The following is a 22631-nucleotide window of genomic DNA, read 5'->3' as shown; positions in this document are numbered from 1 at the left end:
TCTGGCTTTGGGAAGGTTCCTGATTTCCCATCTAGCCCCAAACCAACAGCCTTTCTCTGTTCTGGCCCTGACCATTCGCCAAGAGACACCGAGCTGCTGCCTCTGCCCACATCCCAGCAATGACCTCTGCACTGAGATGAGCTGAATGCCAACCATCTCTGCCAAGACCAGGTTTGTTTCCACCGGGCCACACTGACATCAGTTGAGGAATCACCAGGGCAGGAACCGACTCAGCTCCTCAACCCACCACTGTCACCACAAAACCTCTTTAATGGGTGGAAATCAGTTCCAAAAGGGGAAAGCATGCCTCTCACCCGCCCTACTGCATCACCACGGGGAAAGCAGAATTTGCATGCTGCAAGCATCCACCTCTCCATTGCCAGAGGCCGTTTGGAGCAGCCTGCCCAAGCTGGATGCATTCCCCCATGCTAAGCTACAATGTGAGAGTGTCAGATAGGTGTGCTGACATGTCCACATGGCCCCACCACGATCCACAGCAGCACCTTTCCCTGCACGCATCATTTCATCTAGACACGGGTGCATCCCCGTTTATCCATTAGGGAGTGAATCAGCAAGTCTAGAGCCCTGCTCACTGTGGATTAGCTCTCCATTGGAAAGGATAGCTCTCATTATCATCATTGTACTTTCCATTAATCCCCCTGAAGGAGTCTGGCCAGCAGCCCAGATCAGCTTGGGCGGCCACAGAGAGTTTCTGTTCTCTGAGCATGCATTCAGCTCCGCCATGCTGAGCTCCCCACGGCCCTGCTAACAGCACCAGCTAATAGCAGACACTGCTTCCAGCTCCAAGACATCAGTGGTAATTTAACGTGTGGAGAGAGCTAGAGCATCTTCCAGGAAATGTGCTGCTGGGTCTGGCCATGGTTAGAAGGAAAACAGAGGAGTGATGTGATGAGTGTCACAGTAGAGCTGCTGCAGTGCAGACCCACAGGGCTCAGTGCTGTGCTGCAGAGCCGCACAGAGGGCCTGGTCTATGCACAGGGCTGGCAGCTCCCAGTGCAGTTCATGCTGTGTTGTGAGGAGGTAACCAAACTCACAGGGCAAGGCTGCAGGTAGACAGCAGCAGGACCTGTTCCCTTTGCCCTCCTTTGAGCCTCCAGACAGCACCTTCTGAAGAGCACACACATGGCTTGCTACCTGCTGCACTTTGCAAGTAAGACTAGCAATGTCTTTTTCAAGCACTTAATGAATTCTTGAAGGGCCTACAGAGTCAAGTGTCTTTGCAGGAAGAATATGAAGGAGTCTTGAACAGACATAACAGATGAGGAGCTCCTTTCTGCTCCACAGCAACGAGCGTAGGATGCGATGGCAGGCAGGCACATGAGTTTTCATAAACTCCTCAGCCTTCTGGCTGCCTTCAGCTGACAATTCCTGTGGGCAGCTGGAATGCCATCCATCTCCTGAGGCTGCAAAAAGGGAACCAGCACTGAGGGGGAAAACCTTTTCACAATGGAGGACGTGCAGCCCCGTGTGCTCCCTGGAGCTCTGGGTGCAACCCCACCAAGCAGGAGTCCTGCAGGGACTGCCAAGGCTCTCCACAGGTGACCAGTACTTCCTAGAGCAGGCACTGCTTATTGGCAGTGCTACCCTGCCTGAGTAAGGCAGCTTCATGCCAGTACAGCAAAGGTCCTAAAATGCAGCGTAGCTCTCCTTCCCTGGGCTCACTGGAGAGATCTTTTATCTTATGTGTTTAAAAACTGAAAATCCATGGTCAGAACCAAACCAAAATCAGTTTGTGGTTTTCGGATTTCTAACAAGAAACTGTTAGGTCCTTAAGAAAGCACCTACTGTGCACCAGGAAAACTTTAGGAAAACACCTTCTGTTTTCACTTGGCCAGTAAGAAATTTCCATGACGAGAAAAGTGCCCAAATCCTTTGTTCAGCTCTGGTTTTTGCACAGTAAATTCCCATTGCAGGACCAAAGAGAGGCTCAGGGAAGCCAACGGTTCCCTCTGAAGGCAGCACCCAAAGGCAGCGATCCCCGCACTGTGAGTGTGAGGTGCAGGGATTTGCCCTTAGCTGTGAGCTGGGAAACCTCCAGCAGTGTCTCAGCCATGCGCCTGCCCTCGCTGTGCCAGCAAGAAGTTCAGCTGGAAGAGGGAAATTAGGGGGACAAGGAGTGAGAGGAAACAGATGAAAGATCAACTTAGGAAGACAGAAATTACGGCATCTGGGTTCTCCTTCCTGCAATCCCCGCCATTGTGATGTGCAAAAGGTCCTGAGCTCCAATGCAGATGGGCACACAGCAAAAGCCTCATGGAAGCGACAGTTTCCTTCCCTTGAGCGGGTCAGTTCTGGGGGTAGAACTGCATTTCCAACCTTAAAAGTGATTTAATGACATTATCAAATTGCACAGAGAGGGCCCCGGAGCGAAACACAGCAATTCAGGCCTTCAGCACCCAGCAAGGGGTGAGCTGGGGAAAACAGTGCTGTCGCAGCCCTCATTAGGCTTCAGAGTTAACAGCAAAGTCACGGCTCACACTCCAGATTGCTGCAAGTGATCCATCCTGGGGTGCCCTGAGCGGATCCGCAGGGCAGCACGCAGGCTGAGCACCGCGGCGCGATGGGTGTTGGGTTCACAAAGTGCCTGTGTTTGTGTGCCGAGCTATAAATATTCCTTTTCAAAAAAGGCATAAGTGGAAAAATGTCTAAATGTCTATTTTTGCCTCCTCTGCTTCACCCACTCGAAACATTGACATCATACCAAGCTCCTGCTGAGACCGAGACATTGCCGAGACCCAGAGCGGCACAACTGCACTGCATGGCAGTGCTGGGGGAGGAGAAAAGCAGTTCTGTAGCCCTGAAGGATGCATGGAGCAGCACGTGGGGAGGGGTCCCAAAGCCATACAGTCACCATTCCCCACAGCTCTCTCCTCCTGCTCCTGGGTGCCAGCACATACACACGATGCTGCTGCTGCAGGAAATCACTCTGCATTTGGCTTAAACGAGGCAGTCAGCACCTGGCTTGTCTCTATTTAATGACCTCAGCATCTGGTTTCCATACAGCAGGCAAGGAGCAACCACAGCATAATAGAAGTCATTTAGAGCTGCGATTAGCTCTGGGCCTCCAGCTGTATATTATCCAAACGAAGTGGGTGCTGCTGGGTCTGCTGACAGCAGCAGGGGGGGTCGATTCCACCCCTCCTCCCTCCCACACCACCCCAGACCTCCTCCATCTCAGACCCCCAATCTTCCCTTGTGCTGCATCCAATGCTGTGCTTCTGTCCTGTGACCTCATGTGTGGCTGTCCCCAAAGGACCCCAGGGAAGTGATGGGTGTGGGGCACCGCTGCTGCACCCGGCCATGCAGTCAGCCCCTGCCCACCCGGATCACATCCCGTGATGGGTTTCAGCCTGGCAGACATTGTGGCTGGATCGTGCTGCTCACCATCTGCATGCTGCCACCTGCACGCTGCAGCCCTGGGCTCTCTGACGCCACGCGATGGGGCTCCAAAATAGCACCCATGGGTTTCAACCAGAGCTAAATAGAGCCCTCAGAGAACTTTTTTCACGTGGGTGGGCAGAACAAGCTGAAAGCTAGGATTACCGTTCTGAGAAAGTGCAGCTCTTGGGGGGTCCCACAGCGACAACAGAAAAGCCAGGATTTCCCATGAAGTGAAGTTACTGAAAAGCTCACGTTAAGAGTTGCCAAAGCCAGCGTGGTTTCTGTCTTCCTTTTCTTCCTTACAAGTGCTTTTCACAACTTCTTCAGTCACCTGCTCCCAGTTTGTCCTAACTCCTTCACTGATAGCAAGGGGGCACTTCCACCTTTGCTGAAGACACAATGCATTTCCAGCTATTGCTTTTGATTAAGTCCCTCGATGCTTTTCTACTTCCAGCCACAGTGCTGCAGGAAGCTGCTCCCTCAGTGCATTTTTCCAGCAGCTTTGACATACCTGGTACTGAAGCATCAGCCACTGCTGTAGAGATGGAGTGGCTGAAGCATGAATACAGAAAGGTCTGGGCAGCAACACACAGCACATCTCACATTGCAGTTCCGACCTTAGCATCTCTGTCATCAGAGACAACATCAGCTGTGAGTGAGAAAGGAAAGCAGCTCGTCCACCTGCTGCACACTCAGCTTTGCAGCTGCTTTGCTTTTCATTCGCTTGTGCATGAAAGTATCTATATCTATATACCTGTGTGTATGAAAGCATATACATACATACATCTGGCACATGCAGAGACAAGTTCTCAGTGTAAGCAGTCAGCTCTGCTCCCTTCTGGTCTGTGTTCCAAGAACAGACTGGGGCACAGATTTGCTCAGTGCATCTTCTGCACAGCAACCACACATCTCACTGGGATGCAGACATGGATGCACAGAGCCCCCCAGGGCTGTTACCCCCAGCCCAGCCCCCACCAGAGTCATGCAAAGCTGCAGTGCCAGCAGGGGGATGAGCTGCAGCAGAGCAGAGAACAGGGCTCTGTGTGCTGGGCTGCGTGGGCACACAGGCATCCGCGTCTCCATCCTGCCCTGCCCTGCACCCACTGTGGGCACTGCCTGACTGTAGGGCTGAGTTTTGTCCAGAGCTGGAAGCAGACGATTGCAAAATGCAGCATCACCCCCTTCTGTGCTTATCTTTCATTCCAATGGGGCTTTGAGGGAAAGGCTCCGAAAGCTGAGAGTGCTGTTTTCATGTGTAGTTTAATGCACTCGGGAAACCGGTGGAGATTCTCCTTTTCTGTTTGTTCCCAGCTGCACAGGGCTCATTTCTTCTTGCTGCACGGTGCCACGCACAGCGGAGCCTTTCTGGCAAAGATAACCCTGCTGCAAACACTTGGTGGTGGCAAGCTGCTCTGGGGCACTGCCTTCCCCACGGAGCCCTCCACACCTTCACAGCTGCTGCCTCTGCTCGCTGTGGATGGCACTGAGGGCGTCCGTGCAGCAGCAGCTCCTGGTGATGCTGTGCTCTGCTCAGTGGCTGTTGGAGAGGTGGTCGTGGCCCTTCTCCTCCCACCCTGCTCCACGAGCATCTTCACCACCGGGGCCGTGTGCGTGATGTAGGCAGGGTATGCATGGTGGCACTGGGGCAGGTGGCACTGGAGCAGGTGGCCAGGCAGGCCCACGTTGGCTGAGGGCTGGGTGTGCTCTGGAAGCCAAAAAAAGAGACATGGTGAGAGCATGGCCACAGCTGGGACCTCCTGGCTTCCTCCTTCCTGGGGAAGGGGCATGAGGAAGGGTGCCTTCATAAAGGATGCCTCCAGTGAAGGATGCCTCCAATGGAGGATGCTTCTGGTGAAGGATGCCTCAATGAAAGATGCCTCCAGTGGAGGATGGGTGCCTCCAGTGAAGGGTGTCTCCATTGCCAGCAAGGAGATAGAGGCCACGCTGGGATTACAGCTATGGTTGTAGTACTGGCAGAAATGGCTGGGGGGTCAGAGCAGATCTTCTCAGGAAGATTTTTTTACGCAGTCTGATAGTGATAGGACAAGGGGAGATGGCATTCAACTAGAAGAGAGGAGATTTAGGTTAGATGTTAGGAAAAAAATATTTACTTAGAGCGTGGTGAGTCACCAGGAGAGGATGCTCAAAGAAACTCTGGGTGCCCCATCCTTGGACGTGTTCAAGATGGGGTTGGATGGGGCCATGGGCAGCCTATTCTAGCATCATAGCATTGTTTGAGTTGGAAAGGACCTTTAAAAACCATTTAGTGCTCGGAAGGGAGCTGAAACAGGATGGTCTTTAAAGTCTCTTCCAGTGCAAGCCATGCTATAATTCTGTGGAGATACCTGCCCAAGGAAAAACACATCACAGAAAATCCCAAGAAAATAAATACAGAAGAGGAAGGGAGCCATAGATCATCACCAATCAGATCACTGGTATCAGTATTTGTAAATAGAAGATCTTTAACAAAGCCTGATTTGCCCCAGATGCCATCCATTGTTTAAAAATCCCATCACCCAAGGGCAGAATTTCCTGCCTGACTCTAACACCTCACCTTGGCCTACAGCAGCACTTAGTGTGCTTAGCGTGCTAAGTCATCAAGCCATAACCATGACCAGACTGGGCACAAGCAGTCAGTATGAGATGGACACCAGGAGCCCTGCTGAGCAGGACTGCCCTGGAGAGCCAGATCTGCCAAGGGACAAACCCCGTGCCATGGTTCTGCAGCGAGCTCTGAGCAGCACATTGCAGGATACAAAGGACAAACAGAGGTGGTCACTCCACGGTCCTCAAACCACGCAGGGATAAGCGGCGACTGCTGGGGAGAGCAGCAGGTTGTGGTCCTGGTGCAGAGAAAGGCCGCCCGGCTGGCAGGTGTGGGAAACACCGCCTACAAAGTGATGCTGACTCACTTTGCCTGGTCCTTGCCTCTCCATAGTGCACCGTTTTCCTTTTTGTTTTCTATAACTGGGGCAGATTCTGCCCCCCGCCTCCTGCCAGGGCTCACCTTTAATAACCAAGCGGCACTCAGCAGGAAAACACCCAGAAAAAAACAAAAACATAAATCTGAGCATGTTTGGACTCTGACACTGCTGCAATACCACCGTCCTCATCTGAACAACAGCAGCGTTGGGTGCTCAGGGATGGGGATGGTGGGGAACAGAGCTGCATGCACTTCCCCGAGCCCTGCCACGCACTGCTGGTACAAATTAAAGCAGCTTGGAGCTCTGAGAAGTGAGAGCATTTAAAGTGAGCCGCTTCAGATTATCCTCTGCCAAAACCATAGGGACGGGAAGGGGGGAAAGTGTATTTTTAGTGGTCCTGCCCCAAGCCGCATCCTGCAGTGCTCTGTGCGGTGGGGATGAGCCCCACACCCCCGGCCGGGCCCCGAGCAGCCCCACGGCCTCTTATAAATAGGAGCAGCCTGACGTGGCAGCAGGAAAAAGTTTCCACACTCAAAAAAAAAAAAAAAAAACACAAAAAAAACCCAAAATAGTCTCACTGAAATGCCGTTGTTATAACATTCCGCTGTTCCGTACCTATGCTGCACACACTGCACTCCACGGCTGGGGAATGCCGTGCCAAACCCAGCCCGGTTCTGAGCTATGGGCTGTCCGAGGGTGGCACACTGTGCCAATACAACGTGTTTGTTTTGACAAGCTGGGATGGTCCGTGTCCCTCCCATGTCCGTTGTGACGCAGCGCTCAGAGGTTGTAACCTTTTGCCCCGGGCTCGGAGCGTTTCCGATGGGGAGCAGCCAGCACAGTTCATGGGCTCACAGAAGGAGGCTGGAGAGGAGAAGCCAAGGGAGAGCCTGGAGCTGAAGCTCACAGCAAAATGAGATGGGATCGTCCTCAGCCACCGTTGGTTATTTACAGCTCATGCTTGGCTACCGGCCTGGGAGAGATTGTGGAACACAGGGAGGAAGGCTCACAACATCCCCGGAAGCCCTCTGGGCAGAGCAGCTCCTTTGCTTCATAGTGAGACCCAACTGCAGGGCTGTGCTGGCACAGCTGGCTGACCCCGCTGCCAAGGAAGGTCAGTGTGGGCATCACAGGCTGGGATTTATCAGGAGTTGAGAAATCCATCGTGAGCTGCTCCAAGGGAAGAGCTCCAGTGCTCCTCTCTGTCCCAATGCCAGCCTGGCTCCTCAGCAGCATGCAGCCAAAGCAGCAGGCTATCCATCCCACAGGGCTTCCATCCCACCCCATCCCACCCTGTCCCATCCCATCCCATCCCATCCCATCATCTCCACCTGTGCCCCACCAACCACAAGCACATCCAAGCTCACCAGCTCCAAGCACCCAACCAGTGCTGATTAGATAGACATAATCTGAGCAAAGGAGCAATAAATGACTAAAAATGCTGATTATGAGACCAAAGGATGGGGTCTCTGGGCACCTCCCCTGCGCCTCCTGCCAGCTGGATGCTGCCCTATGCTTGGGCCAGCACTCACCCTGGCAGCATTAAACTTAATGCGCTTTTGCTGAAAGTCTCAACTCCAGAACAGAAAGCCAAACTATCCCCCACCTGGACGGCTTCCAAAGAGGGCCCCAAAGGATGTAATACCTAGAATGGGACTGGAAAAACACCTCGTGTTAGCTTAACTTTTTCCCCTTGAAATGTAACTCTCCAACCCAGAAATCCCCGTTGGTGGGGGTGTTTTGGAAAAACCCACCCACAAAAGCAGGATTCAGTGAGGATTATTCAAAGTTAATTATTTTTTTTTTAACCACCACTACCTAAATGGAGCTGGAGCTCTTCTTGTACCCTTCAGGCTACTGCAGAGGACATTCACTGCAGAGTCCTCCAGAGACTGGGAGTCAAGCAATTGGGATACATGGCCAGTTTTAAACAAGGAACAATGTCTTGGCTGTGGGGGTGGTCAGAGCACACGTTGCCTTCATCAGCCATCAAACCATCAACCATCAGCCATCAACCATCAAACACACTCCAGGTGTTCCTCAGTCCGTCCATTCAGACCCTCCCCAACCCTCAGATGCCACCAGCAAGGCACGTAAAGTCAGCAGGTTGAGATATTCAGTGCAATAAGAGGACAAATCTCCCGAGGGGAAGGAGGGAGGGCTGCTCTTGTTGAAAGACGTGCGAGCCACAGAGCACCCAACGCTGCTCCACGCTGCAGCTCGTGCAAGCACTGCTGGCAGCGGGACAGCTTTCACACCATTATATTTAGAGGGACCCGCCTGAGCAACAGCCAGAGCCGTGGTGTAAATCAGGCTGTTCTGACAGCACCCGGAGCGCGCCGTGAAAGCAGATGGGGGAAATGAAATTACACGCTGCAAAGGGAATTCTGTGAAATAAAAAGCAGCTATTTTGTGTTTTTTAGAAGCTCGCAGTAATTAATTATTTTTCCCCTCTCTTCTTTCATTTGCTTCCAAGCCAGCCCCTGCTGACAGGCCCCCGGGCTCTCCCATTCATTTGGCTTTGGCCGTGTGGTTCCCACATTTGGGCCCAGGGTACAGTAACCCCCATCCTAAGGGTGGGTGGGGAAGGGAGCAGATGCCACCCAAGGGTCACTGTGCACATGGGGACCCACACACACATCTCCCTGCAGCAACCAACACTGGTGGTAAGGGTCTCACCTGCAGAGCATGTGGGGTGGAGGTCATGTTGTCTTTGAAGTGTAGCACTAAATGCTTATCTGAACTGGGAAGACATCAGCAGCTGATTTCTCTAACGGGATGAGCATCTTGTTTTCATTTGACTGTGCTCGGGCTCTGTTGCCAGCAAGTGTTAAACCAAAGCTAACTGTAACAGCAAGGCTTTCCCATTTATCGCTGTGTGGGATTGGGAGGACATCCCTTCGTATCAGATTTCCCCCTGGAAGAAGTCAATGATGGACTGGTAAAGGCACAGCATCTGAGCAAACCTCCATCTCTGCAGTCCCACTGCTCAGTGCCGTTATTCCAGTGCTGTGCCCATCCCTTCACCTTCCTCATATCCCAGGGTGGGGATCACCTCCACCCCTTCAGGAACGCCAACAGACCCCATCAGGCACACCTTCCTGCTGTGTTTTACAGCCTGCATCACTGGGGGACAGGAATTTCCTGCCTTATGGGTTCCTCTCCGAAGACATTTCAGCTCTCCGTTTAAGGACGTGGAGAGAAATGAGTGCTACTTCACCAGACATCAGCTTCAGCCCTACACAACTCAACAGCAACTCACTCATCTTCAGCAGGATCTTAATGTGACCCCTCAGCGAGGAGCCAGATGGAGCAGCAGCTGTAGAAAGAACTGCTGGAACCCAAACAAAGCTGATGAAAGGATAAGAGCAACAAAACCACCCTTTATTCATTCATCTGACTTCACTCTTTGAAATTCGCCATGAAGTCCTTCCAACCCAAACTCCTCCCCGAGCATCAGAATGGGGAAGCTGTGTGACTGAGATGGAAAGAGATGATCACGGGCTCCGATAGGTCTGGGGGAGGAAGGGAGCGACAGGATGGGGGTTGGGAACACAGGACACCCCAGGGAAACCAAACTGCGGCACAGGAGGTTTAGGAGCTGGTGGGTGCCCAACCATTGCCTCCAATGGGCTTTGGGCGCATGGCTGAACCACGGGGCAAATTGATTGTCCAGCAGCAAATAGCAGCGAGCTCTGAAGAACTGTCAGTGGAACAGAAGAACCAGAAAGCAGAGTTGCTGCAGCCAGCAGGCACTGTGTCCTCCCAGTCTCCTGGCCCACGTTTCCAGCACGCCCAAGCACACCGAGCTGCGAGCAGCCGGAGCACACAGGCAGGAGAATGCTTGTTGATGTGCAAGCACAAGGAGGCAAATAGTTGACATTAAAGCTTTGGGAAGGCTGTGGGACTGGGCTGTTTCTTTCAGCCCTTGCACAAAGGAAGCTTTTTTGTCTCGCTGAAGAACAGAAACGACATTGAAGGGCCTGTGGAATTTCTGGGCATTTTTTGCCCTTGGAGACGCAATGGCCCCTGATCCACAGTGCAGGACAAAGCGGGACACAGAGGACAAGATGTTCACATGTGGATCCGCATCCGACTCTCCAATGCTTTCTGTCCCCCTGCTGACACCCTTTGTCCCCAAGAGGCCCTCATGGCAGAGGAGCAGAGCCTTGAGATGCACAGGGCTCACACACGGCCCTGGACCAGCCCTGAAACAGCCAGGCATACGAGCAGCTGCAGACACAACTCATGGAGATCTCCATCTCATCGTGGCAAAGACACAGAGATCTCCCCAGGTTGGCTAAGGATGAGCCTGCTACCTGACCCTCCCAGCAGGATGCTCATCCCAAAGCTGCTCCCACCCCCACACTGGAAAACAGCTTGTCCTCTGCAGGCGGCTGATCTGCTGCTGCAGAACTGCCAGGATGGGGAGGAAAGCTGACGTCTGCTCTGTGCAATGCCCGGCAGGACCGGCCCTGACACAGCAGCTCGAGGTTCCCATCAGCACCCGCGCGTGGTGCAGCTCGCAGGCATTTCCCCACCTCACCCACCTGGCACCAAGGGGAAAACAGCCCTTCCAAGTGCTCTTGGAGAGCCGCCATGTTTCCTCTTGCAGAGCAGTGCACAGCCCTGAGGTCACTTCAGGACAGGCTTTGCACAAAAGGCTGAAGACAAAATAAAAGCCCCATTCTCGTGCCCCCCATGGCAGCAGCAGCAAGCGAGCAGCCCTGGGACAAAGCGGGGATGGACCTTTAAGCCCTGCCTGCCTCCAAAAACCCAACTCAGATGAACGTGAAACCTCCAGCTCTCCAAGGAATAAGGGCTCCCGTGGAGGAGCCCTCCCTGCTCCCCAGCACCTGGACGTAAGCCATTGCTTTGGCAGATTTTATGCTCTGGTGCACGGAGCATCTTCAGGGAGGGCTTCAGATCTGCGGCCACAAGGAGGGCAGTGATGAGAAATGGGCGCTGCCGCTTCCAGTGCTGCAGAGGAGGAAGCAGTGCTGGGAACAATGGGCGCTCTGTGAGCCCCGTGATTGGGGGGCACACAGCACAGCAATAGGAGCCACACGGAGCCGTGGGGAGGTTCGGCAGCCCGACCCGCTCTCCTCTTTGTTCTGGAGGCCCCTGCAAGAAATTCTGGCATCGCCACTTGGAGTCGGGCTCCAAACCTCTGGGAAAGCTCCCTGGCTGGCTGGAGTCTTCCTAATTCCCAGTCTGAGTTTCCGTAATAAAGCCAAGATTGCTCAACTTCCACAGCACTGTGAGCACGGCAGAGTTAACCCTTTGCAGCCCTAAGCAATCAGCAAATAACCTCCTTTTCTTGCTTGAACTTCCATCCTTGCCATGCTGTAACCCCAGGCTACCACGCAGCATCTTCCAGAGATGCACAACCTACTGAGAAGCTCTTGCAGTGCAAAGGGATGGAAGCGCCCCACAGAGATCCGTGAGCATGCACAGTGCCTGGGTGGGAGCGTGGCTGCTGCACACAGAGCATCAGAAACCAAAGCCAGGCAAAGCTTGTCATCCACAGAAATCTGTCATCCACAGAAATCTGATCTATTTTGAAAAGACAAATGCATCACACCGACCAGGAGGCAGAGCAGGAATCCAAAGCTGACCAGCAGCCCAACCATTGCACTCCATTAAGGCGTGCAGCCAGCACTGCATCCCCCCATCTTCTGCCTCCCCCTGCACCCTGCATTGCCCCACCTCACACCTCATCTATGGACCCCAGCACAGCAGGATGGGGTTTGTACGCTGCAGTCTTCAAAACAACTCATTGCAGCTCTGATGTTTGTAAAAGCCCTGGCCATAAAAAGCAAACCCTCTGCAGCCAAGCTGTGCACCTTGAGCAATCCCCATGGGAGCCCTATGGGCTGTTCTACCTTGAGATAAAAGCCACAACGCTTCATGTGTTGGTAAATAAACGTAGTCCTAAGGAGCATAAGTCTGAGCTACACCGTGACTGTGCGATTTTGCCTGGCAGTGAGCTGCCATGGGGTGTTGTAGTGCAGCTCCTGTGATGGCTCTTGCAAACCTCCCACCACTCACAACAGAGCAGCACATCCAGCCTTGCCGTGAGCTGGATCGTGCCAAAAGCTCATCCAGGCGTGTAGCTTCACCCGTCCAAGCATTGCCAGGGAGGTCAGGGAGATGCCATTCCATGCACAGACCCACATGCATGCTGCTGTCTGCACAGAGGCAGAGCTTTCAGAGCTCTCCAGCACCACGTCATGGCCCAGGCATGGGACACTCCTATGGCAGGTCTGTTGGAAATGCCACCATACATACCAGGGTGAGCAGCTTTCAAGCCATGTGGGGTTATGCTTTCTCGTGTTCCTCTGGGTTAATCCCACAGGAATGCTGTGGCTCCCTCCCATGCGCTCTGGCTGGCAGTGTCACCCAGCGGTGACAGCGCAGGGACAGCACTGGGACACATCGTGGCAAGGAGTGAGGCCACCAGAAGTGCACTCCCTGTGGCCATGCCCTATCCCTGGCAGTGCAGCTCCTTGCAGACCATCCCCAAACAATCACCTGGCTGATATTTGGACAGCAAACTCCGGGCTTCCTGCTGTCACCGTGCCCCTTTTCCGCAGTCAGTTTGCTTTGGGGACGCTGCAACACGGTGACCTGCATTCCCCTCCCAGGCATCATGCCACAGCTCCCAGCACCTCCAGGCTTTGGGCAAGCACTACAAACCCCACAGGCGGTGGTTAAAGCACACAGCAAGGGCTGGGTTTGCTGGATTTGGGGTCAGATGAACTCACAGAAGTGAAGGGAGAGGAACCAGGCTGGCAGTGCGGTGCAGGAGGGATGGCAGCTCCCAGCATTGCTCAGGAAGAGTCAAAAGTTTATCTTCTCACAGCTCTGCAGAGGCACTGCTCTCAGGTTCAGGGCTTCAAGAGAGGGGAACCCTTCAGTCCAGGATGTGTCATGGGGGTGGAACAATGTCATGGTTCCAGACTAGAGCCTGGGTGTGCAGACTGAGCTCAGGGCTGTACTGAGGGCTGTGCACATCCCCATGGAGTGCATTCCCACCAGGAGCAAAGCGCAGCCCCCTGCAAACCTCAGACTGGTGATCCCAGTGGATGGGATCCTTGTGAATACCCCATCCCTGGAGGCATTCAAGGCCGGGCTGGATGTGGCTCTGGGCAGCCTGGTCTGGTGGTTGGCGACCCTGCACATAGCCTGCTATGGCAGGGGATGAAACTGGATGAGCATTGTGGACCTTTTCAACCCAGGCCATTCTGTGATTCTATGATCCCATGTTGCACAGCCCTGCCACCAAACCGAAACAACAGCTGCACAGGAAGGAGAAGAGTATTCCTCCCTCCTCACTCGCTAAGACCAGTGCCTGGCTTTGCTCAGGCAACACCACAGCAAACACAGCAACGCAGGCCATCACACAGTGAGGGGACCCAGCCCCTGCCTTGCCCAACAGGAGTCAGAGCAGCGCTCCAAGAGCCCTCTTGAAGGAGGCAATGTTAGCTGGAGTGTTGCTGGGGAGGAGGATGCTCCGGGCTCCTGCTTCCCTCCTTCCTGCCCTTTCCTCCCTCTTTTGTCATCTGCAGCCCCAATAGCATTCCCACAGAGGCAGTGGGTCACTCAGGGATGCCACATACTTTCCCTTTGCTGAGACACACGATAACACAGCTGTGCAGACAGCTGCCACGGGTCCTGCCATCACACAGGGTAGCAGACCTGCAGGCTATTTGTCTTCTGGTCCAGGTGTCAGCATATAAATCCATCACCAACAGGAACGACCCTCCTGTGTCTGTGGAGCCTCCAGCAAGTGGGGACTACGGGTTTCCTGACAGATTGAATCAGCTTCTCCATACCTCCATGCTCCTGTGTGGGGAGCCGAAGCCTCCGTCCATACCTCCTCCTCTCTTTCCTGCCTAGCCAGCCTGGAAGCTGTCTGGGGAAGGATTGCATTGAGCTCAGACGTATGGTCTCTATATTCTGCTATTCTCTTGCACATGTGCTCTGATTTTTGGGTGGTCCTGCATCCATCCAGGAGCTGGACTTGATGATCCCTGTGGGTCCCTTCCAACCGTATGAGCTTGCAGAGCCCAGCCCCCACAGCACACCCCCTCTTGCTGCAGGACAGCCCACTTCTGCAAGCACAGTTCCTTCCTTCACTTTCAAATCCTCACTTCCAGCTGTGGCCAGAAGGAATTTCACCAAGCAAGAGGTCAGCCTCTGTGGTTTCCAACATTTGCCTTCCACAGGGCAACCCCTGGGCCTGCAAGCACATTAAACCAGCTTGTGGCATTGCTGGGCTGGAGGCTCAGTGCAGGCTCAGGGCTGTCTGCTCAGCCTGTCGAATAACTCTGAGCATGGAGACTTCTCAAAGTCTGCTTTCCTGCTCTAAGGGCCCACCCTTTCGTCGCTATGCATGGAAAAAGATACTTGTCCCAAAGCATTCCGAGCGGGCACCGTCCAATCTCAGCAGCAGGAATGAGCTGGAGCAGCTGGAAGTGAGCTGGGAGGAGAAAAGCTTCAGCTCTAAACTATTCTGCTGGAAGAAATCTGCTTTTTGGAGAAAAGTCAGCGCCTACTGGAAAGCATCCACTTGGTGTCTGACGGGCCGAGAGCGCAGGGGACCATCCCTCCAAATGGAAAAACGGCACCGTTTGTTTTCTTTCCGTCATGAGATTCTCCTTAGCAAAGGAGAACCCCTCCCTGCCCGCCCCGCCGTGCTGCTGCAGGGCGCGTCCTGAGGTGCTCCTGCTGCAGGGGGGGACCCCCGGCCCCAAATGCAGCCCAACCCCACACACCCCCCCCTCCGTGCGCTGTTCTGGGAGCAGCGTGCAATGTGACCCCGCGCCAAAATAGCATCTGCTCTGAGCAGGAAGATGCTGTGAGGCCGTGACACGCTGGAAATGCGATGCGGGAATGTTCAGCATCCAGCAGGCAGCCTTGGGGACAGGAATACCGAGCTCGTGCATTAATCCTCCCGTAAAGGGAGCAGTCCCGACGCGCCCTGCGGAAGCGCACGGCCCGGGATGGGATGGGGCCGGCAGCGGGTGGGCCAGCAAAGGCTGGGCACTAAAGGAAGTGCTGTGTGGATGGGTGGCCAAATATAGCTGAGGAAGGGGCCCGTGATGTGTGACGTGTGAGTGAGAAGAAAGGGAAGCTGCTCCAGAACTGCGCTGTTTTCCTCCCCAGCAGCGCTGCTCGCTCCTGCTCGAGAGCAACTTTTTGCAACCTCTCTTTGGCCGTGCGCTTCCAGTTGTTGCTGTAAACACATATTGCCTCTTTTTGCCTTTTGGTATCTCGGGGGGGCTGTAGGGAAGAAGGGGACAGACTTGATAGGACAAGGGGAAATGGCTTCAAACTACAAGAGCGGAGATTCAGGCTGGATAAAAGGAAAACACCCTGACTGTTCATGCTACAGCTGGTGAGGCAGTGGCACAGGTTGAACAGAGAGGCGGTGGTGCCCCATCCCTGCAGACAGCCACGGTCAGGGGATGGACTGTGAGCACTGCTGGAGCTGTGGATGTCCCTGCTCAGTGCAGGGGGTGGGACCACGTGGCCTTTAGGGGTCCCTTCCAACTCCAACCATTCTATGAGGGAGTCAGGCAGCTCCTGCCACCCCGCTGTTGGGGTCAGGGAGCTCAGCGCCCAGCCCATGGGGGCCTTCCTTTGGGTCTGAAGCTCAAACGGATCTGAAGATCTGTCCCAACTTCCCAGATTCTCCCTGCTTCATAGGGTACACTGGGAAGGACCAAAGGATGCTCCTAAAACCACATCACCAATGTCATGCTCCATGTCCCACAGGAGCTCTAGGACACCCATTGCCCACAGGGGAGGTGTGGGACAGGATGGGAGCACCCAATCCCATTTTGGAACAGCCCCGACTTGCCACAGATGATAACAGCAAATAGATAAACTCCGCACACACACAAAGATCAGCCACTGCTTCATCCACCATATGACCTCCACAGCTCCATTGGCACATGTTCCACCAGGATGCAACAAAACCTTTGGCAGAAACACTCCCTGTCGAAGGCAAGGCAGGGAAACCCTCACCTGGAAACACGGATAAAATACCCAGGGTTCAGCCCGCTTCCCAGTGAGCTCCAGAACAGCAGCCCCGAGCACAGCCCCCTCTGCACTGTTTGCATCTCCAGACACGACTCCCTGCCAAGCTCCATCCCACCAACCAGGAGCGCGGCTCATCCCGGGTCGCAGCCCAACATCTGCTTTCCATGTTCCCGGGCAGCGCTCCAAGTAATGTATGCATCTGTGTGTCTGCATGCAGCGAGAGCCTCGGGCACTGCTCAGCACCACGTGGAGGAGCAGAGCAGAGCAGAGCTTTCAAGCAACACGCCTCATCCTCTGGGAAAAAGAGGGGCTACAAAATCCAGGCTGGCCATGGAGCAGCTGCGGTTCCTGCCCAGAGAACAGGGCTGGGAAACAGCTCAGCGTCACCCAGCGCACGTAGCAGAGCTGCAGACCTGAGGTGTTCCTTCAGCAATGCACAGCACTCAGCTTCCAGCACCCGCAAGGAGAAGGTTTAAGCTCACACATACATAGAGGCAAAGCCCCGGCAGCACTCACCTGCACGTGAGTTCCTGAAGGTGTTGATGGAAGACGTCTCCATCCGCATCAAGTGGTCAGAAGCGTTCTGCTCCGGAGGCTCCAGGACTTCCTTCAAGATAGCACCCATCACTGAGCACGTGGTGAAGCTGGGAACGAAACATCCTCAAAAGGCTGCAGGGCTGAAACCTTTTCTCTCTTTCTCTCTGAGGAGCAGGCGGGCCAGCAGCAGCTTGCTGTGCTGCCAACAAACATGGGGTTTCTATAGAGATGCCACAGCGCAGCCTCACAGTGCCCAGGCTGAGCACTGAGCCCAAGTGTGCACTGATGGCAAAGGGTTTGAACCTGCTCCCATGCACTGGACACAGCACAGAGCTCACCATCCTTTAGCAGCAGTGGGCAGGCTGGATTGCCTTTGCTCAAGCTAAGCTGACCCTGCTCGCCCTGTGCTGGGCACACACAGCCCTAATGACCCCGTGGCACAGTGTGGTTTCCCCCCATTGAGCTCTCTGCAGCCCCAAGTACGTGGTTTTGCTTTGCCATAAGAGCAAGCACATAGAGCACAGGACAGCTTTGCAGCTCTCCAACCTTGGCAGCAGCCCCAGGGCCATCAACACAGCCCCAGCCAACACTGGCAACACCCTACACTGACGCTCAGTGGCATCCTTTGCCCCCCCTCCCCCCTTCCAGCCAATACTGAGACCCTTCTCCTCCTTGTCCCAGAGGAGCACAGTAGAGGACACCGCACCCATATTCTCACCCTCCCACTACTGACCCCACAGCCTTTCCCTGTGGCCCTGCCCTCACCAGGTTCTGGGCACAGTGGCACAGGGATCAGGCAGGCACCGGCTGCAATCCCATTGTTTGCACACAATTGCTATCACCTGGGCAGGGAATGTGTAATCCACATAGGTACATTTTAGGCAACGTGTGAGACACCTGTGGTTCCATGGCAAATTCTGCATCTGCACCTTGCACTGAAGAGCCTCCACAGTATTTTGCTATTTCAGCAGGAGGAGCGGGCTGACCTCATGTGTATTTTCTGCACTGAGCTTTTGGGAGCCCGTGGTTCCTCCCAGCACTCCCACTTTGCTGCTTGCAACAAACCCCTGGCAAGGAAGGGATGGATGGGAGCAGTGCTGCTCGCAGCGAGCTGTGTGCTGGCACCTGCAGCAGGTGGGAGAGCCACCCCACGGGGACCTGCTGCACTGCTCACTGCCCCATTGCTCATAGGGAAGGGATTCGGCCGCCCACAGCTTCTCTGCATTGAGTAATGCATTTGGCAAGGAGCAGGCAAGTTTGGGAAGTGTGTCATTGTGCATCCCGTGCCATGAGAGCCTGTGCATGTGGAGGGGGATAACAAAGCCCCGCTCCATGCACCCACCCTGCCCCTTCTGCCCCCATCCTGCCCCCACACTCCCCAAGGTGGCCCCTTCCCTGCCACCCCCACCAGGGTTACCTGCAGGAAGGGACCTGTGCCCCCAGCATGATGCCCCTCAGCATCCAAGGATGAAGGCTGGGAGCAGGGTAAGAGGGACAGTATGGTTTCGTCCTTTGATTTAGGGGCAGAGTGCGGTCATGTGGGACTGAGGACTGCAAGTTGCTGCTCACAGACAGTGAAGGGGAACGCCTGAGCTGGAGGCAGAGGGTGGGAGGGGTGGGAGCAGGGAGGCACTGAGAGGGGTGCAGAGCAGTGAGGGTGCTCCATGGCAACGGGGAGGTTAGCCAAGGCCAGCAGCTCCACCCAAACAGCCCTGAGAGCAGGGATCTGGGCTGGTCGTCTGGCCCCTCTCATGGGATGGGCAGTGCTTTGCATAGGAAAGTGGAACATCCTCATCCCTGTTCCCATCCCAAGCCCCATCCTCATCCTCACGCTCATTCTCTTCTCCATCCTCATCCCTGTCTGCATCCTCCTCCCCATCCTGTCTCCATCCCTGGGTGTTCTGCCCCCTACCCATTTCCCAGCCAGCACAGGAAAGGCGAGCGCTGTGCAGCCTCTCTGACTGCTGTTCACTGTTTTCCCATTGCATCGTAAATAAAGAGGATTTCAGAGCACACACGGTGAGGGCAGAGCCCTCCCAGTGCAGCCACAAGTTTCGGCGCTGAGATCACTTCTGGTGTCCCAGCCCAGCAGTCCCAGCCCTGCACGGGGCAGAAGTGGATGGATGTGTCATGTATTCATGGCACTGATTTCGGAAAGAGGTGTTTTGGTCAGGGAGAGCTGCAGCACGTGGGCTGTGGACACACTGCCAGCACCACCACGCTATGGGAAGAGATGGGTGCTGCATGCCAAGGTTTGGCTGCAAGCGATGCCTGAGCACCTGCAACGTGGTGCACGTGGGTAAGGAGCCCTCAGAGGGAACATTTAGGGTTATGGACCCCCCCCCCCCCCCACCAACATTTACTGCAACATTTGCACCGTCCCTCCTGCACTGCGCCCTGCAGACGCACAGCAGTTTCACCCAGGATCCCAGAGCCCCTCCCTCGTGCTCCTTCTCTTTTGCCCCTTCCCTGCAGGAACGTGACCGACCCAGCACTGTGTGTTGGCCGCAGGGCAGGACTGCTCCATCACACTGACAGCACACGGCTCGCAGCCGCCCCGCACTCAGGCACAGCCTGCAGTTGGCTCTGTGTCCCGAATGACACAGGAAAAACGGAATGTCTCACCCCGACCCGGGCAGGGCTGTGCAGATGGCTTTGAGGCCCGAAGGGGTTCTGGGACATGGGATAATTCCCATGCACATCAGCTCGGCTGCTTCCTCTTGTGCAAGGAGGAGATGTTTGCAGCTGGAAGTCAGAGGTCCGCTCTCCGACCGCGAGAGCTGAGCCGGGAGCTCAGGGACAGCCTGTGGGGAAAGCAACGCCAGAGACTGCATGCATGGAGACAGCAAACTCTCCTGCACCCAGACTGCTCTGCAGTGCAATTGCAAACTCATGACAGCTGCACAGAGCATGGCCTCAGGCCCTCACCTGGCTGTGCCCAGCACCAAGCAGGTGTCATTGTAAGCAGAAAACCACCTGGTGAGGATTGCAGCAAGCTTTGCCCTGGCTTAAAAGGCTTCCAAAGGTGGTGGCTCAGCACGCTGAGCTCATCCCCTGCAGCTGGAGGCTGTGGCTCCCCGAGGAGTGCTGACAGCCCCGAGCCCAGCCCTGCCTCTGGCTGCAACACACAGAGCAGAAGTAACTGTGCTGACCTGGTGAGTGTGGGGGTGGATGGCCATGCTGGATGCACACACCCTGCGCCCAGGTCACATCTGTGCCGCAATGTGTTCTTGTGCCCGGGGGTTGGTGACCCCAGGAGATGCATAATCCACCTTCAGACCCTCAGCATCCAGCACAGCCACAGCCTGTTCCCAGCCAGACCCGCTGCTCACGGAGCAGAAGACCCCCTCAGATTGTACCCACTGGTACCCAACGTCACACTGCCCAGCACGAGCTGTTCAACCCAGAGCACCACAACGGCACTGGGCTCCTCCCCACAGCCTTCAGCTGGCAAACAGCCACACAGAAACTTCCATCCCCCAAGGAACGTGCTTTTACCCAACCAGATTTACATAGGTCAGGGTGGAGCTGCAGCCAAACTGCTCGCCCCATTCCTGGATCAGCCCCATCCCTGCGTGCTCCCATCATTCATCCCCTGCTTGGGCTCCTCTGCAGAAATATCTGAAGGATGACTGTTCTTCCTACCAGTGCCCATGTTCACTTGCCAACTTGGATGCAGATGTAAAACCCTCCATTAGTCGTTTGGACTCTCATTTACAATTATCTTTTCCATGTGAGTACACTCATTTTGAGAGCTACTTAACACGGAGTGATTAAGCAAGGAGGTGCTGACCGTGAGCACACAAGGCTGGCTTAGCAGAGAGCACGGGCCCGATTCGGGTGGGTGAGCTTTACGCTTTAGATGCTTTGAATTGCCAGGGCTCGATAGCACGGCGTGCTCGGCTGCTCTGCAGGGCGCTGCTGGAAGGAGGGCAGGGCTGAGCCGCTGCTGGAGGAGCACTTCTGCAAGTGGGGGATTCCAACTGCCCCTCCTCAGAGCTTGCTTTGCTCCTTCATTCTTTCACTTCAAAGCCAAGCGTGAGAGCTCCCTCTGCTGCCATAAGGGCTTAAACCGAGGGTGAACGCGTCGTGTGAGACCGAACGGACTCCAAAACAGGGCGATGCTCCATATGTCTGCTGGAGCTGCCCTTAAAACACAAGATCCAAGGGTTTTACGCAGGAAACCACTGGGCAGATGCTAATTAAAGGGTGGTTTAACGACACCCCTGGGCTGCCCGGTCCTCCGGCACTCTGTACCCCACTGCAAACAGGGAAAACACACCGGGATGGTCCAGCACCCGTGCTCTGCTTCTGTACTGCTTGCTGATGCTGCTCTCGCAGCAGCTGGGAGCTGTGGGATTCTGCTGTCCCACACAGAGCAACCCGGCGTGGCTGGCAGTGCTCAGTGCCCAACGCACCACCCCGCAGGTGTTTTTAAAACTGGAATACTTACAGCCTGGGGGCAGATGACCAACGTGGGGGTTCCGCAGGTGAAGAGGAGCTGCGGATGAAGTCACACAGCTCTGCACAGGAAACTGTGAGTAACAGCCTCACAGCTCGAGCTGCTGAGGGTCTGGGAACACAACAGCAGACCTCAGGAGCAGAGAGAACGTCCTGTGGCAGGAGAGCTGTGACTCATTTACTCCAGAGGTTACTATGGAGCTGTTTACACATTTCTTTGTGATTGAAAAAGAAATTAAAAAAAAATATCTGAAGACTCGCCCAAAATGAACTACGTAGAAAGAGGTCTGAGAAAGAGGAGAACACAAATAGCAATGACTCACAGGACCAGGCAGGTTTCCTGGAGGAGCACGAGGGGTTCAGGTATGACCCACTGAGCCACAGAGCCCTGGACTAATGCTGCCTGTGCTGCTGCAGCTGGGTGGGAGGCAGCAAGGGCAATCCGAGCTGTGTTTGGACTTTTAGAAGGGCTCTGGGAGGAATATGAGGAATAACCAACCAGAAAATCAAACTCCTTCACTGAGCAAATTGCTCAGACTCCTGAAGAGCAGAACTCAGAGAGGTAAGGGGCAGCTGGAGAGCATTCTTGGGGCTTTTGCCAAGGGAAGTCCCACCTGGAAAATAATGGAGCTGTGTGGAATGTATAGCAAGCAGCTGGGGGACGAGGTGATCTGGCATTGATAGCCATTAATTGGAGCTTATAAATTAACAGCGTGTGGCAGAATCCGAAACAATGGATAGGATTAAAATGAGAGGTTTTGTAGCAGGAGAAGGAATTTCCTGGAAACACATCATTTCTATATGATTTTCATTAACAGGGAGTGATGCCAGGAACTCCTGGCACAAGTTTGTTGCTATTAAACACAAAGATGCAGACACAGCCTTTGAGATCCTGTCCTGCCAAATGCCAGACTTACCAGCAGGTAAGCATCAGCATCACTGAGCATGGCCAGAACCTGATCAGCTGCTGCCCAGGGCAGTTCTGGGTGTGAGGGTACGGAAGAACTGGAATCACATCCAAGCAATAGTTTGCTTTCAGCACACAAAGGCAGACAACAAAGGGCCTGTGCCCCCTCTGTGTATAGAAACACTGTTATCAGGAGACCAGAAATAGCATTTCCTTGCTCTCTATCCTTTGTCTGTCTTATCAGGGCAGCAAGAGGCTCTTGGCTTGCTGCAGCCTGGTGGGGTGGGAGGGTTGTGTGCAGGAAGGTGGGACGCCGGCTCACAAACGTTCTGCTTGCACAGAACAGCAGG

General features: G+C 54.6%; 1 protein-coding gene across 1 annotated transcript in view; it reads right to left on the bottom strand.

The window, feature by feature from the left end:
- Positions 1–17117, bottom strand: part of TEKT3 (tektin 3) — a 44686-nt gene extending 27569 nt beyond the window's left edge. The window contains exon 1 of the mRNA XM_046902094.1: positions 16893–17117. The gene's annotated coding sequence lies outside the window, so the exon portion shown is untranslated. The remainder of the gene's footprint in view (positions 1–16892) is intronic.
- Positions 17118–22631: the final 5514 nt, after the last annotated feature.

The sequence above is a fragment of the Gallus gallus genome, chromosome 18 (genome assembly GCF_016699485.2).
Source record: "Gallus gallus isolate bGalGal1 chromosome 18, bGalGal1.mat.broiler.GRCg7b, whole genome shotgun sequence".
In the NCBI taxonomy this organism is placed as follows: Eukaryota; Metazoa; Chordata; class Aves; order Galliformes; family Phasianidae; genus Gallus; species Gallus gallus.
The sequence above is the reverse complement of the archived record's forward strand: the minus strand, read 5'-3'. Positions and strand labels throughout refer to the sequence as shown.